The following is a 17,488-nucleotide window of genomic DNA, read 5'->3' on the forward strand; positions in this document are numbered from 1 at the left end:
TCTGCTCGATTAGTACTCGATACGCCTGAAATTGTGGATTTGTGTGTGATCAAGTCTGCTGTAAGCGCCAAGATTTGGTGTGTTCGTAAATTAAACTTTCTTCAACCGATGGACGATGCCGTCGAGCTCATTTCACATGCATAGCTTTGTTTTTTTGATGAAAAACGAAAGCATTTTTTTTGTGACGTTATTTTTAGAAAAAATGGTATTATTTAAGTATAAATGACTATATTATATGACAGTAACGGTAGGAAACATCATTTCCGAGTGAATCTAGCAGAAAGCAACGAATAAGCCGCATCACAGTTGATTTTAAAGTCTTTTTCTAAATTCCCCTAAACTGGTGCCGTTTAAGGGAAGTTTAAAGCTCCAGTTTAAGGGAATGTGCTCGAATTTCCGATTTTTCGTGCTCGAAAATGTCAATTGGGAAGGCATTCATTTCTGGCTCTAACGCATCTATTTTTAAAAGTAAGTCAACAATATTTAACTCTTGCAGGAATCATTATAAACTGACCACGTATTTGAGTGGATTTTATAGCAGAAAACTTAATTAAAAATAAGAAATAAGAAAGAAATAATTGGATCATGTCAATTCTCAAGAATGAAGACCCCGTGAAGAAGCATTAAAAAAATCTATTTCAGCTTCTTAGCTTGGCCCAACAATTGTTGTATTTAAATTTCTATCAATTCAATTTTTAATCACTTAACTTCAATTGCATTCTCCTGGAGCCTACAGTTATGGGCATAAGCTTAAATTTTATAGAAAAATCAATTGACAGTCCAATCTTGATGCCTTACAGTCAACAAATTGATGCATAACAGACAAAAACAAATATTGGTGCCTGAAAGACAAAATTAGGTGAGTTAGAGTCAACATTGAGCGGCAACGACTGTATTTTTCTAGTTTGCTGGGTTTTTTCAAGTTACAAAAAAAATTGGGCTTCCTCATGCTATTGTACAAGTTTAGAGTGTTTGGTTAAGTAAAGTGCATTATACAGTGGTATGGCCAACTGGATCGATATTCGTAAAACAATATTAACACATTCAGCCTGGCGCTGATTTTCATCAACCTTCCATTCCGCCGGCATATAGAACGCAAGTAGTTGATTTGGAACCAAACATGCATGAAGCAAAAGTGAGTTTTTTGCCTATAATTTCAACTCTACTCTGAACAACATTCTTTTTCTTATCATCATACAGATTTATGTTGAAAGAATAATTAGTTCCAAATTGCTACGCACTGCTCGAAACACATTCGATGCTTCAAAACAGCTGATAGGAGGAATTATTCAACATCATGTAATGTAAGGCACAAAAAGTGTCATCACACAAAAGCTTTATTTTGTAAACAAAATGCGTAAAAAAATGACTCGAGCAATGTCGAGGCTAGATAGCTAACAACCCCAAAAAATAGCTCCACAAACCCTGCATTCGATCAGCGAGAAGTGGTTTTTTGCTTCGCTCGTCTCGTTCTATGGAAACGATACGGGCAGCAGTAATGATGTCGATAGGCGTTCGAGCAGAAACAGAAGGTTTTCAGGGGCACTTGACGGAGCCGGACAAAAAAGGTGGAACCGGAAGCGCATTAAAAGAAAGAGCCGCGAGAGAGTGCGCTAGAGACCGAGAGAATGGGAAACCGGCAGTCGTGGTAGAAATAAAAAGAAAGTAAAATAAAGCTCACACAGCAATGGGGGAAAAAAAAACAACAGTCTAGAAACCACTTTCTTGTCTCGCGGGTAACCACTAGAAGTGTGTGTGTGTGTGTATGCGGGAGTGAGGAGGCTTTTTCCGTCTGCCCGAAGCGTCCGCTTGCTCGGGCTCGGGTGTTTTTTTTATTGACTTTTTTTTCGCAACAATGATGAGCTTCGATACGCGAGGGAAAGAGATTTGCGCCGTAATTAAAGTGATTATAGAATATCGGTAGAGGCAAAGGCAAAGAGGCTCCTTGGAGGAGAATGAGGAAGAGAAGTGAGTAGTGAGTTTCATCTTGCTGTCCGAGCAAGTGTGCGCCTTTCGCCCGCGCGGCCCGATCCACTTAACGGTAACGGTTCTCAGCCACGCCAAGCCGCTCCTAGTCCGGTGTCAATGGGCCCGGGCCAGCAGTCGGGCTTTCCTTTTGCTTCCCTCTTTGCCTCCACTTCCGGTTCCGGATTTCAATCATCACTTCGCATTGAATGGATGGGAAAGTAGCGCGAAAGCACGTGAAACGTAACCCACACAGACAGTAAGCAGCGGTTATGGGCGTTTGCCCCGCAGTGAGCGCGAAATGGGACAGTGATCGATCTCCCATCTCAATCCAATATGGCGACACACAGGGAGGGGCTCGATATCAGCGATTGATGGCGTTGGTTGGTTTTTTTTCGTTCCTTCTTTTTCGTTTGCTTGCTTCGTATTAATTATACAAGAATGAACTCATAACCACTTGCACTGCGTAATTATCATCCGCGCGGGGGATTGATTTCATCGATTCCAATACGTCACTGTCGAGTTTGGTCCTTCGAGCCGGATTCGCAGCAGCGGGAGCAGTGGGTGAAGTAATTTCGGGCGATAAATATTCCAAATCCACTTCACTCACCCGGCGGTGCACATGGTTACCATTCATCCAGGTAAGCCACCCTCCTTTGCTTCTACTGCCTCCTTCCCCCATCTGCTTTCCACCCTGTATATGAAGCATCATCAAGAAAGGATGGCTTGGAAGCCGTACAAGGGCTTAATGCACCTTTTGGCGTAAAACGAGCGTAAAATTATCAGCAGCTTGCGCGTGCAGTCGTGGGGTGTGTTTGTGTATGTGTGTGTGTGTGTGTGTGTTTGTGTGAGAGAAAACAATAAACATCCAGTAAGCCACACACACACACATACACACACAGAGGAGCGCGCACATAAATGGGAAGAAATAAATACGCCCGAAATGATCCTCTTTGATGGGAAATGGGCTCGTCGCTGATGTTGGAACGTGGCGCGAGCTCTCATTTCAAAAGGAGCCGAGCGAAAATCCTTTACAACGCTCGCCACACCATGCAATGTGTGTCTATGGGTGTGTGTGTGTGTGTGTGTGTGCGAAAGAACACGCTCAGGCGGCCGGAAGGCAGCCGTTGCGCCTATACTTCAAAAAGTGCCGTGCCTCGAAGGGAGTCCCACCCTCTCCCTCGGTGGAACGGGTGGGGGGGGGGCGTAAATCTGAGAAATGATTAGAGCCGGCAAAAGGAGGGGGGGGGGGGGCGTGGAATTTCCTTTCAGCCTACCACATTCTCCGACCCCCCCCGCCCCCCGCCAATCGTGGCCGGAGCATAAAAATAACAAATGGATCGAATTGCAGCGAAACAGATATAAAATAATTTCGCTTTTTATTATCAATTTTCACTTACTTATGAGCTGCCATTTTTCACACTCCCGCGACCCGGTGGGTGGGCGTGTTGGCAGTTGTGGGGGAAATAAATTACACGATGCTTAGAGGGCTCGTATATGTGTGTGTGTTTGGGAGAAAACCTAAAAGAAAAAGGCATTCGCTCGCACAGGCAACGAACCTCATCCGCCTTCGTTCGATTAGCGGCCGGTTGGGGGCGTAAATCGATCCACACCCAGCAATCCTTCCATCCAAGCCCCCTTCCCCTGCCCCCGTGGAAAGATTATGGCGTGTTGCAGCTTAATGTTTGTGTCATTTCTTACCTCCTACGAGCCTTCCGAACGGCGTTTATGAGCGTCACTATAAAAAATGTTCGGGCAAAGTATAATAATTTCCAACGCGTTTCGTAATGCATCGTAAAGCATGGATCGTAAAGGCGGCTGCATTTGCTTGTTATTGTTTGTCTTTTTCTTCAAAAAAAAAAAAACCAAAAATTACAACCCACCTCCTTTTCGTAAGCAAAGAAAAACAGCACAAGCAAACGTTAATGAGCAATAATCAAGAGCATCGGCGAAGGACGAGCTGCAGAGCGGAGTTAACAAAAATTCCCCTTTCGAACGCTTCCCTACATCCGTCCCTCATCCGCCCCGGCTGGGAGGGGGGGGGGGGGGCGGAAGAGTCTATGCGCTATTAATAAGGAATTAAAGTTTATCTCAATGACTTTATTGAAACAAAGCGGAACATAATCTGGGGGAGTGTTTTTTTTTCTTTCGGGGGTTGTTTATTTCCGGTTGCAAACGGAAAGCTGGGCTGGGCGAAAGGGGACGAAGGGCAGTAGATAAAAACAACTACAAAATGTTTATGGTAAGTGCATTTGCTGCCGGTTGCCATATTTTTTGGCTTCCCCCCCCCCCCCCCCCCCCCCCCCCCCGTTTCGCTGTATTTGGTTTTATCATTATTGTACATTGCTTTTAGCTGCCGCGCTCGAACAATAAAGCAAAATTGGGCTAAGGCGAGCAGCGCCTGCGGAACAAAAAGCCGCCATACACACACACACATACAAAAGGAAACGTGGTGGACAGAGTAGCAACAGAAAATCTGCATATAACCAGCTTGAGGTAAACTTCTTCCGATCTATTCCATTTTATACTTTAACAAATTCGGGAAAAAAATCGAGCAACGCGGAAGTAGCTGCTCCATCAACTTTTTCCCTTGCCTTTGTGTGTGTGTGTGTGTGTGTGTGTGTGTGTGTGTGTGTGTGTGTGTGTGTGTGTGTGTGTGTGTGTGTCTTTTGCGCCCTTCTTTCTGTGAAGATACTTCACCGAAAGAAGCAAATAAAGCCGAAGCGAAAAAACTAGTAAAAAAAAGAGAAATAAAAAACCAAACAAACCACACGAATCGTGCAAAACCAATGAAGAGAAGTTAAGCTCGGTGTCGGTGGCAATAAGCGTGGGGGAGAGGGTGCAGTGAGGTGACTGGCAAATTATGTTTCCAGTTTTCGGCCTTTTGTTTCTATATTTATGCGAGCCGAAACTGGGGAAAAACTGGTTTGCTTTGATTTGTTGTTATTGATCTTGTCCATTTTGGTTTTGGTTTCGTTTTGCTCGCTTTGGTGCAGTCTTTCAGCCTTTGCCAAAGGCTCTGTTTAACCTCGTTTAAGAGAGCGAGAGTGTTTCTACGCGATCTTTTTCACACTACTGTGGTTTTGTTCTGTTCTGTTTTCATTTGGTCTTGTTTCATTGCCATTTAAACTTGATTTTCTTTTTTTTTCTTTTTTTTGTTTAATTAACATCTTATTATATATTCATATTATTTATATTCCAATTTTTTTTAATTTATTTTGTAAAATATATTGTTTTTACTTTTCATTAAAAGCACTTTTTACTGAAGTGCTTATCAATTTCATTATTTCTTTTTTTATTTCAACGAATTTACCTGTTTTATAGACTTGCATATTATTATTGTAGTGACACGCTTATTTTATTAAAATAAAACACTTTTTTTAAACTTTTAATGATTATTTTCTTCACCATTATCACAACACCGTTTATCAACATCCGCATCAACCGCAAAATGATGAGCAAAGGCAAGAGCGAAACCCATCAGTCTCCGCACAAAACAGCTCCGCACACCTTGCAAGCGCCCGGGCGTCTCCGGAGTGCCGGAGTTTCTAGCCTCGAAAAGTGAACCCCCGAATCGTGCCCGGCCTTTCGCTCGCTTGCTGTGCACACTGTCCACTAGCAAGCTGCATGCAAATATCAAATTGCGCCTCGTGCCTGCTCCTGGTACAGAGGCACACCGGTTGCAGGACAGGCACGAAAGTAAGAGAGATAAAATTTCTTTCCATTTAACTTTTCCCTACGTAAATTGAAAACTATTACTCTTCAATTTGTGCAGCTTGCAGTTTTTCTTGCAGCGCACGTTTCAGCTCTACCGGTGGGAGGGGGGTGAGGTTTTTTTTTTTTTATTCCCGAGCAGAGTATGGGACGGATCAACATGCGAAGCTGTGGCGGCAGTGGGTGGTCAGTAAGCTGGCTGGGAATATGAATTTGTCTCCACGCTCGAGTTTGGAGGAAAACTTTATTTTTAAAGACACAAAGAGAGAGAGGGAGAGAGAGAGAGAGAGAGAGAGAGAGAGAGAGAGAGAGAGAGAGAGAGAGAGAGCATCGGTACAGAGAAAGCACCGGTGTTGCATTTTTCTTCTGCTACCTTCGTTTGAATAATTGTCATCCTTTAGAAAAGTCGTACGACAAAAAAGAAAACGATAAAGAGCTCAAGTAGAATAGCAGCAATAGCAAAAGCGCAAAAGCAAGAAACTAAAGCGCTACTGTGATTCATAATCTCGAGCAGCCGGTTTGTACCGGTTGATGCGCGGCACAAGCTGGCACAAGGAAGTCGCAGGCCCGCTAGTGGCGGCAGCTTCATTTGCATCCGCCCAGAGAAGGCCAAAGCCGCCGAAAATGTTGAGTGTGTGTGTGTGTGTGTGTGTGCGGAGAAGACGTCACGTCGCGGTGAAGCGAACACTTGTGTGCCCATAAATAATGCGACAAGGATGTGGATGTAATTTACCCCCCTCCCAGCATACGATCGTTTATGGCCCAACGTTCCGCAACGTTTCGGGCGTGCGGGCGCTGGGAAATGATGATGAGTTGCTCTGTGCATGCGTGCGTGCGCCGCCTCTGACTCAATTCACTGAATTCAGCTTGGAAGGGGGCGAGCACCGTCAGCAAGAGGAACGTAATTTTTATGGCAACTTTTGATGAGCAGTTAATATGAGTTTGCTAGTGAAGCCGTGCCAGCTTCGCGATTGAGATGTTACGTTTTTATCATCCGCGAGTTAGTGTGCCACGCTGAAGTACATTTTTGATTTAGAGCGGCAGCTTTAGGCGGCAATATTGTTTACAGCTTGTTGACAAATTGTAGTGAGGGAAATTTATGGCATCGGCTAGCATTACGATTGGCTGGTGGCGCCTAAAGGTATGCACTGCAAAGCATTTGCTACTGAAGGAATGAGTTAAGCCACGAGCTTATTTATGAATGATGCCAATTCGCTTGCATACCTTTAGGCGCTTACCATTTCAACAACTTGGGCGCTCTTACTTCAACGCAACTACATAGTTTTGTTTTTTTTTATTATTATTAGTTTTTTTTATTGCTATGATTAAGTGTAGTACCGCAAACAGCTTCCGAATCAGTTCGCCTGCAAACGCAACTGCTTCCAGCCGACGAAAGTATGTGCCATAAAAGCGAGAGCTGTGTGTTAACGGTGCCAACACTGCGGTATACTGCGCATCGTCACGACACACACATGCAAACGCAGGGCTCAGAGCAAAGCCCCACTGTGGCCCGTAGCCCGGGGGGGCTCAGCTTGCAACGGTACAGGCACGTACACCGGGTACAAACTGCATTGGCGTAGCAGGCCCCTGCCCAATCCTGGCGTTACGATTTACATCACTTGCTTCCAGGTTTTTTTTTCCGCGCAGGGGAACGATTTTCGGTAATCGGTTCGCGAACGATCGACGACGTCTTCGCAAGACGTGTCGGAAGACGAACCGGTTAGCGAGGGGGCAGGGTTAAGCTCCCGGGAGTGCGCTAGCATTGTACAGAAGTATCAGTAAAGGGGACGGGCATAGGGGAATGGAGAAGGGAAAGATGGTTGATATATTGCTCGATGACATTCGCGGCAAACGCAGGTGGCATGTTTCTTAACCCTTCGAGAGCAGCGAGAGCAATGGCGCGAAAGATATTACTGCAATTTTAAACAGTTTCCTAACGTATGATGAATGTGTGTAGTTGAAAAATGCAAAAAAAAACGCATTGAATATAAATAATAGTAAATTAAACACTGATGAAAAATTGAAAAAGCTTTTCTCTTTTTGAGAGCCGTATTGACAATTTGAGCATTTTTCGGCAACATTTTGCAGACATTTAGGCGCAATCGCCGAAAGTAACACTGCTAACGTAGTTTTTTTTTAAACGCCCTACTGTATGCAATCCGCTTACCATGATTGTTCATTTAAGCGTTTGAGCGGGTGTAATAAATGATGTAATGCTTTGCAAATACCGTTCTTGCATCTTCAAGGGATCAACCGTCATGCCGCTGCCTTCGTTACCCCGCGCCAACCAACCACTGACCTTTATCCGCCTGGCCGTCAGATACGGCTGGCGACGGGCGCAGTCGACAAGTGAGACTAATTACTTTCCCTCCGGTTTGGCAATAAAAATCGAATTACTGGTGCGCCGTCCTCTGGGCCAACGCTCGTCGCCACCACGGCTGCCATGTACCCTTCGCTCCGTCTGATGGGATGGGACGGTACGAAGCAGACCAATGTACAGTGTGCAGCTTACGCTTCTGAATCGTGTTTCACACCAGGCTTTGCTTCCTGCTTTGCGGCACACACTGCTTGCTCCCATATTACCTTAAAGTCGTAAGCCATCTGGCCATATGCGACAGGGGAAAGGCTGTTGAAGCAACAAAAAAAAAAAAACATAAAAAAAATGTGAACAAGAGTTTTGAGATGGATTTCTTCCTCGCTTGGAGGAAAGTTTCGGAGAAGGCGTTACCATTTTCTTCGCCCCTCCCTCTTCTCTCCTTTCACCTCCTTCCACAACCATTATTGTGCTCAACGGCTTCGCCAGTGCTTGTGGATCCACTGCAGCGGCGACTACTGGCACGGCACGTAGTAAACTACCTTTTTCTTTTCCGCTCCCCCCCCCTTCCCAAAACGGGGTGCGGGCGCCTTCGTGCCGCTCCTAGGGGCAAGAGGATAACGGCGAAGTGCCGTTTTGTTGTAAAGCACTTTTCAATGATGTCCTATCGTTCATCGTTCACCATTGGGCGTTTTGCGGTAATAAATGGTTTTCCTACGGAGGACATAAATCACACGTTAGTGTGTGTGTGTGTGTGTGTGTGTGTGTGTGTTTGCCAGCTGCACTCGTGCGATGGGTGGTAATGGTGGAAGCAAGAAAGTGACGGTCACACACACACCCACACTCACGCACGAACGAGCTCGTTGAGAATTTTCCCATTTCGTTTCGAGGCAATCGTTCAATCGCCCCCGTTTGGCAGAGGATCGTCTCCCGGAAAGTAGCCACTTACGAGCAGTGGGCTGGCTGAGACGGTTCAAAGCATGCTCCGGCCGTGGAATCGTCTTGAATTGATTTTCTTCCTGCCCTTCGGCAAACATTTGCTGCAGCCGGAATCGTTCTGCAGAGGTGCAATTGGACGCAACCGTTTGTCATGCATGATTTTAAAGCTAATAAGAACAAAACAAACCCCCTTCAAAATCAAATTGCTTGTAATTCCGCGGCGCACCTTTGAAAGCGCCTACAGTTATGCAAACCGCAACGCGAAGCATGCTTTCTACGAGGCTTGCCTTCGCCCTGCTTTGGGGCGTTCCATTACCGCACTGTGTCACCTGAGCCTTATGGCTTTTTTTGCATTTAATTTTTTCCAACAAGAATATTCTCCTCCCCTGCAATCTCCCACCGCGACCACCGCGACTGTGCAAAATCGCCCACAAAAAGGGCAGCAAACCCAAACACTACGGTTGCTCTCACCTATCAAAGAAAAGAAAAATCATTATATTAAAAAACCAGCCCCACATCCAGATCCTTCCACTGTATCATCTCTCCTTCTTGCGGGAGGCGCTCCGGGCGCTCGCTCCCCTCAGTGCGTCCGTTCGCAGGCACAGTAGCGTCTACCGCCGGATGATGTTTTGGTGAATGATATCGTTGAGGAGCCCTTTTTTGCTGTTGCTGCTGCAGGCCATTTTCTGGGCAAAGTGTTTGTAAGATAAATCGAAATGTGGGATGCGTTTTTGTACCTTTCTTTTTTCACTTTCTCTCTCTCTCTCTCTCTCTCTCTCTCTCTCTCTCTCTCTCTCTCTCTCTCTCTCTCTCTCTCTCTCTCTCTCTCTCTCTCTCTTGGCCCGGAGTTTATGGGGATGGCAAGATTGAATCTGGGGTGCTGATAATCGTTCGCTTTATTTCGGCTTCGGGTTTGGGCACGCTCAAGTGTGACAGTGTCCAGGGCTGTCCTGGATGTGCGGCCGGCCGGTCGAAGGCGAACCCCGAGATTTATGGTTATGACATTTCGTTACCCATCGTGCTGTGTGCCCCGAGGGGCCCAGTGCAGGGCCCAGTGCCGCTGTGTGTTTGTGTGTTCGCTTGACATTCATTTCCCTTACCCGAGGCGTCACATCGAGCTGGGAAGAAAGCGCAAAAAGGTGCTAAACAAGGTAACCACACAAACGCACGCACACTTATGGGTGGTAAGAAACAGTTAAGAAAGATGTGTGAGACACACACACACACACACTTGCCGGGGGGGGGGGGGGGGGGGGTGGCGTGATTGGCGTGTTTGTAAAACACAATCGATCGAAGTTGGGCTTCCCACCGCAATGAACGTGTTTGTGTATAGGAAGAAGATTTGTTATGCAGCTTTTGTTTTCTTCTTCTTCAACCCTATCTTTTGCTGTTGCTTTTGGGAGAGCTTCAGATCAAGCAATCAACTGGCAAAAAAGAACAATAAAAGAAACCGTCCCCATCCTAGACGCTCGTAGCAGCACTGTTAGAAACGCAAGGGGCACAGCCGTTCGAGACAAGACACTCGTGGAGAAGATTCACCGCACTCACGCAAAGAAGGGGTTTGCGGAATGGAATGGAATGGAGTGTGGGTGGGCGGATGGGTCGTGGTTAGCTCCTCCATCAACTCGCTTCCCTGCAACCGCAAAGTACCGAGAGAAAGAGAGGCAGAGAGATAGAGAGATAGAGGCATGGTAGGAATGAGCGCCACAATCATTCTGACGGTATATTTAAAACATGACAATCCACTCTCCAACCATTACCGCAACCGGAATCGGGTCGGGCAGTGCAGGAGGGACGTGCAGGAGGAATATGGAGGACGGGGACTACGTACAAGCCAGCATCGAGAGCCATTGCAGCTCAAGTGTAAGCGGGTTATGTGCAAATGCAACACTGTAGCTCGTTGCCTGACTTTCTGGTCGACGCCCAGCCGTTTCTGCTGTATTGTGTGTGGGTGTGTGTGTGTGTGTGTGTGTGTGTGTGTGTGATAGTGTTTATATATGTTCTCGTATATACGCATCTGTTTGTGTGTATGTGTTGTCGTTGAAACATATTTCTATATTTTCCTTCGCCAGATACTTCCAGCACCAGCATCCGAACCGAATCGACCACACCTTATGGGAACTTGCTTTGAATGCGCTGTGCCCGCACATGACACTCCCGGCGGTGCTGGCAGCCTTCTCTTTCTCATATTTCTAACACCTCCCCTCCCTCCCTCCCTCCACCACCCTCCTACTTTCTCCCACCACACGCATCCACCGAAGACCTTGATTCCTTTCCGACCGGGCGCCTTTGAAGTCAGCTTGCACTTCCTGGCGCCATGACCAGGATACGGTGGATCATCGCGGTGTAGCAAATCGCTGCGCTCTGTGCACCCCGCAAGCTTGGAGCACTTGAAAATTATTTATTGTTATTGTTAGTTCTCCACCTGCAACATAAAAACCCGCTTCCTCCTTCCCCTCTTCACCCCACCCCTCCTGCCTCCTCTACCTTCTTACAAGCACCGTTCCCTTTGCTCTGCGTCCGCGTTTACCGTGGCGGTGTAATGTGGGCTGCAGCAATCGCTGGGAAAGGATTCCGTCATCAAATAAAACAAAGCCGAAACGCTCCGCATAAATCAGCCGAATGTGTGTGTGTGTTTCCACCCGTTTCGTTTCGTGCCCCCCCCCCCCCACCGTAAGCCCCTAGCCTTCCCCTGCCCACCGCAAACCGCTGCATTGTACGATGACTTAAAAATCGCAAAGCAAATATGTGAACAACGCAACATAAAGCAGATTCATCCCGGGACAAGAGAGAGAGAGAGAGAGAGAGAGAGAGAGAGAGAGAGAGAGAGAAAGAGAGGGAGAAAGGTTTGTGCTCCACTCTGTGCAGCTTCCACGGCACGTCGGCTGCACTCAATGAGCCAATGAAATTCCAAATACTGATCCTTTTTGTTGGGAGTTTGTTTTGTTTTTTTTTTTTGTTTTTTTTTTCGTTCGCTCATTTTTTTCCTCCCCACGGTTGGGAGTGGGATTGTCAGTGAAATGGGTTAAACAAAAGCGTATGGGCGCGATAGGATGGTTGAGGATGGAAGTGAGGGCGTACGGGTAATTTTTCGAGCCTTCAGAACTTCATTCAGCAAAAGCCACTCGACACTTTCCTCCCTGCGACTCCACGTGCCTGGACGTGCGCAGGAGCGTTGCCTTTAGTTTGCGCGTTAATGAATCAACTAAACAGCAGCATGTGTGTTTTTGTGTGTGTTTGCATCGTGGGCTGACCGGCCTGTCCGCATAAAGTGTGCGAAAGAAAGCACTCAGCTCGGCGGGACGCAAGTGCCGAAAAACAATGCACGTGGGCCTGTGTTGATGGGGGGGAAAGTTCAACAAAACGCAGCCAGAAAGAAGAGCGTTCGCGCGTGGGTAAACGAAGTGGACGGACACCCACGCTGGGACCGGAAGGCCCAGGAATTACTTTATTTCTATACCGTTCTGCGCTGGTCGTTCCCTTGCGCGCCTAAAATGCTGCAACACTGTGAGGCCACCCCTTACAAACACACCCCGTGGTTGTCCGGGAGATAAATGGTCGTGAAAGACGGCCGCCGCTGCCACTACTGAAGTGGAAAACTATCCGAGAACAATCTTTCAGCTGCCCACTCCACCCCCTCCCATGTGTGTGTGTGTAGGTAGAGAGAGAGAGAAAGAAAGAGGATGGATATTGGAGCACTCCACTGGGCGTGCAGTGTTAGGCCACAGTCTTGGGGCTTAAACAGCTTGGCGTCGATGGAGCACGGAACGCAACAAGCTGCCGGTAAAACCGGGGGAAGGGAGGCGTGTTGCTGTTCGCCTCGGTAAAGGGCGTAAAAGCAGACGTGCCGATGCGGCAAGCAGCAAACCAGGCGGATGTTGGTCAGCTGCGGCTGCCTAAGCCACCGCGTTTCGAGCCAGGGCCGGCAATTTTCTTAACCGAGGGCGCTGAGAGAGAGAGAGAGAGAGAGAGAAAGAGGGAGCAAGTCTTTAAGCGTTCGAAGCGGGCTTGCAACTGAAATTATATCCCCCTCCCCTTGCCCCATCAACGCGAAACAGAAAGCCCGCCTAAAAGTATGCAAGGCGCAAATCGTGAAAAGCTTTTTAAGAGCAGTAGAGATTAAAACCAAACTACCGGCGAACTAAGAAGCTGGGCTGGCTGGGCCGGGCGTGTATGCTGCTCGATGCCTGTTCTTCCACCGCCCACCTGTCTGCCACCTCCTTCTCTTCTGCCCACCCACTCGCAGGAGCGCAGCTAGCCTGGATCTAGTAGGCCGTAAGTTTATTTAGCTTCACCCAGTGAAAGCTCACCCAGTCAAGCCATCAACAAACGCCCTTCCTCCCACTGGAGTCCTCCTGTTTTGTGGGAAAGGTTAGCGAGTGTGAAATTCGGGTTTTTCCAAAGAACGTAACACAATACCACCGCCCTCCGCACTTCCTTCCGTAGTGCCCAAGACGGGCCCCGTTTTCTTTTGTTTCGTGCGGCTAACCCTGTGTCTGTTAGGTAAAAAAAACACATCACACACACACACACACACACACACACACAACAACCAGAACGCCTGGGAAAGGATGGCTCGGTCACTGGTAGCACCACCGTACCGGTACCGGCCGGCTGGTGGCGGTAGGATGTTTGCGTTATATTTGCGGATCTTAATGCCACTCGAGTGGTTGTATAACTTTTGGCTTAGCCCTTGCATAAATACTCGCGAGCGCTGCTAACACTGTTAACCAACCGGCCTCGCCATTCTTGCTCACGAAAGAGTGTCATGGCGCGGGAGGGGGAGGGGAAGGGTTTCTGCCAATCCGACGCAAACAACTCCACTCGGCTGGCGAAAGGTTGGGCGGACGGGGCCCATTGCGGAAGGTAGCCGATGTGTGGTATAATAAATTCACTTGCTGGCAGGGAAAGGACCAACGACTTCAGCAAAAGAGAGAAGGAGAGCGAGATTAACTATCGAGTTTGAGCTCATAGTTGCTTAGTTTTAGGCAAAGTGGTGTAAATATTTTGCTTTGTGTATCACCACAAATTCACGCTAAAATAACCAATTTGGAATCTTTTATGTCATGTTTTAATTTTTATAAATTATTTAATTTATTTCATTTATTTTACTTATTTCATTTCCAGCATTTATTTCATTGATTTCATTGATTTCATTGATTACATTGATTACATTGATTTTATTTATTTCATTTATTTCATTTATTTCATTTATTTCATTTATTTAATTTATTTAATTTATTTAATTTATTTAATTTATTTAATTTATTTAATTTATTTCATTTAATCCATTTATTCCATTTATTTCATTTATGTAATGATTATCATTTATTTCATTTATATCATATATTCAATTTACATTATTTACTTAAATAATTTAAATTTTCTTTTATTTCACTTATATAATTTATTTCATTTCTCTTATTTATTTCATTTATTTCATTCATTTCATGAATTTAATTAATTAATTATTTATTTATTTATTTATTTATTGATTTATTTCATTTCTTTTATTTATTTCATTTATTTCATTCATTTCATTTATTTCTTTTATCGATTTATTTCGTTTATTTTATTTATTTCGTGTATTCCATTCATTTCATTTATTTCATTTAACAATACAAATAAAAATACATAATCCTAACTAAACTAAGCCTGATCTAACAAAACATAAAGGAATAAACCACAGGTAGAACATTATGATTATGCTAGAATATTCCTAAAAAAAGGTGCTCACCAGTTGAGCTATTGTAAAAATTAAAATTGCAGCTTTTTAATCAAATATTTTAAACATTTAATGGATGATTCTAGGCATGATGATTATACATGGCATTTATACAAATGAGTTCAACACTAAATTATTAATTTATAAAAAAAAAATAATTAAATTTAAAGTCGTACACAACCTTTGTATTAATTTTTCACTTATCTACCATTGAATCCTTGTTTCTTGCTCAGAGGCATTGAATCCTTGTTTCGTCTGAGAGGCAGCCGTTTTAAGATATTTTCAATGTCCTGTCCCGTTCGGTATCTGTTTAAAAGAATGTTGACGGTTGTATGATACCGCTAGCATTTCTATTCTGAGATGAGTACAATGATGGTAGTGTAACGAATAAAATGAAATCGATTTTGCTTTTGTTTGAGTAACACCTCTTTTCTGCTGTTTATTTATTGAAACTGAATCTTAGCTTACACAAAATCCCAAAAATAAATCACAGCAAGTTGTTTTTTTTCTTGCGGTGGTGCTATATTCACAGCGCACCCCTTTTGAGGAATATTTCAGCATAATTGAAAAATATCTAATCAATACATTCAACTAATCTGCTTGAAAATTGTAAAAGATAAGTGTGAAGGGATTATGTTTTTAATACTCTGAACTAAACAAATCTTAATCGACAAGGTAGTGCTCTGTTATGCAACGTAAGCAAAGCCTTGCTGCGGTGTGCTACGCGCGCCCCTATTGCAGCTTCCCGTTGCAGCGCGCCTGAAAGGTAGACTATCCATTAAGCATTCGAGCGTTTGCAAGAACAAATACGCGCGTGCGATGATAAATGCGGAGCGAGTGGCGTACGTTTTTGTCTCCTACTTTGTCTACCTTTTCCAACCAACCAAACGCTGCCCCCCCCCCTCCCTCGCTCTTTCCCATTGCCCATCATTGTCCATATTTTTCGTTCACGGTAAAAATAATAATTATTACGTGTCGCTTTCAGCCATCAACCGCATCCCGTGCCCTGCCACATTCGCTTATGAATTTATTTTCAGCCCTCTCTCTCTTCCCCCCCCCCTCACCGTGTGTGTGTGTGTGTGTGTGTGTGTGTGTATGTGAGTACATACTCCATTTTGCAAACCTGACAGACGGTGGACCGGCTCCGCCGGCGCTCTTGAACCGTATTTTTTCGGGGCGGACCGACCCCATCACTCCCACCGTCCACTCACTTTAATTGACGCCACCGATCGACGTGCGACCGCCGGGGATGTTTCATTTTGTGGCGGAGGGACGGGGGGACGGATGGCGTTTTTTGTTTCGTTTCGGTCACTGGCGCTTCTGCTGACGGCAGCGCACACCCACACCCGCTCAGCCCCGCCTGTCCGTGTCGTTGATGCGCTGAAAAATGAAACTAGATGATGATAATGGTGCCCGAAAATGCGTGAGAAATGAAGATAAGTGGGAAGCCGGCCTGTTGGTGGCTTAGTGGATGGGGGTGGGGGGGGGGGAGAGAGGGTGTGTGGGTGAGTGTGTGTTTTTTTTGCCCATTTCTTGCCCAGCCCGGGTGCAATTTTCTTCCGTTTCAAATGTCATTTATAACCGAAAAAGCGAACCACAAACGATGGGGGATCGCCCAGTGGTTTGCTGTTTGTTTTTTTTCCTTTCGTATTCTTGTGCGGCTGTCGTTTCGCTCACTGCTTGCCAAAAGGGAGGGACTTTTTGTTGTTGTTGCTACTTTTTTGAAAGGTGACTCCCGGGGCCTTGTCCGGCCCGTTTGTGGCCCGCGCCGTTTTCCCATTATTTTTATTATTACACTCATTATTTTTCCAGCGCCGGTGCTGATGATCCATCGGGAGGGAAAGAAAAACGAATAAAAAAAAAACAAAAACAAAAAAAAAACGATTCACCCTGGTTGCCGAGACCACCGTTTTGCCCCGGGCCGTCGGTAGCTGCAGTCTGTCGCGAACAATCGACCGGTGTGGAAGGCGCGTTTTTTGGCACCCGGGCGGCCGCAAGACGGTTTCGCTGTCGGCTGCCGTCGGACCACAACCATGGGGGGGGGGGGGGGGGAGGAAGAGACCAACAAAAAACAAGACCCCACAAAGAAAGGTCAAAGTAATTTAAATAAATGCCCGTCAAGATGGTTCCATTTGGCGCTGTGTGTGTGTGTGTGTGTTTTTTTTGTCACCGCCCACCCTCATCGGCCGGTTTGTCTGTCCTTTCTCTATCAATTGCGAAAAGCCATCGTCACCCAACAATCAAACGGTGCGCGCTCTCGCTTCGTTTTCGCCATCTTTATCTTGCTAGCTTCTGTTGAGTGTTTGTTTTTTTGTTGTTGTTTCGTTTCGATTGCCTTCTTTTTTGTGCTCTGCCGTTACTGATGACAGTTTGCTGCTGTTGTTGTTGTTGTATTAGTTCACTACAAAACGTTACACATTTCACTTGCTCTGCGTGTCTGCCTTCCTTTTCCATTTGCTTCTAAATAGTTGTTTGCTTTGCTCCTTTCGTTTTTGTTTCTTTCCTCAAGTTCGAAAAAAAACATCCGACCCATTGCGCGAGCCTGGCCTGGACGGAGGGCGTCGCCAAGCATTTCAGCACCTCATCAACGTCATCTTATCGCCGCGTCCTTATCTGCTGCTGCACCGACTAATTCACCACCCAGTTCAAAGTGGACCGTTTTGCGGGCACTGTACTGATTGTTTTGTGCTGTTTCGTTTTTTTTTTTCGTGCTACTACTTTTCTTTTTCATCCTTGCTTTATTCTCTTCGTTTTGTTTTTCAACCTCAACCCAAAAAAAAAAAACCAATTGGAAATGACATAGTGAGCAGGATTCGTGGAAGGCCGAGATT

Source organism: Anopheles coluzzii, chromosome X (assembly GCF_943734685.1).
Source record: "Anopheles coluzzii chromosome X, AcolN3, whole genome shotgun sequence".
NCBI classification, from domain to species: domain Eukaryota; kingdom Metazoa; phylum Arthropoda; class Insecta; order Diptera; family Culicidae; genus Anopheles; species Anopheles coluzzii.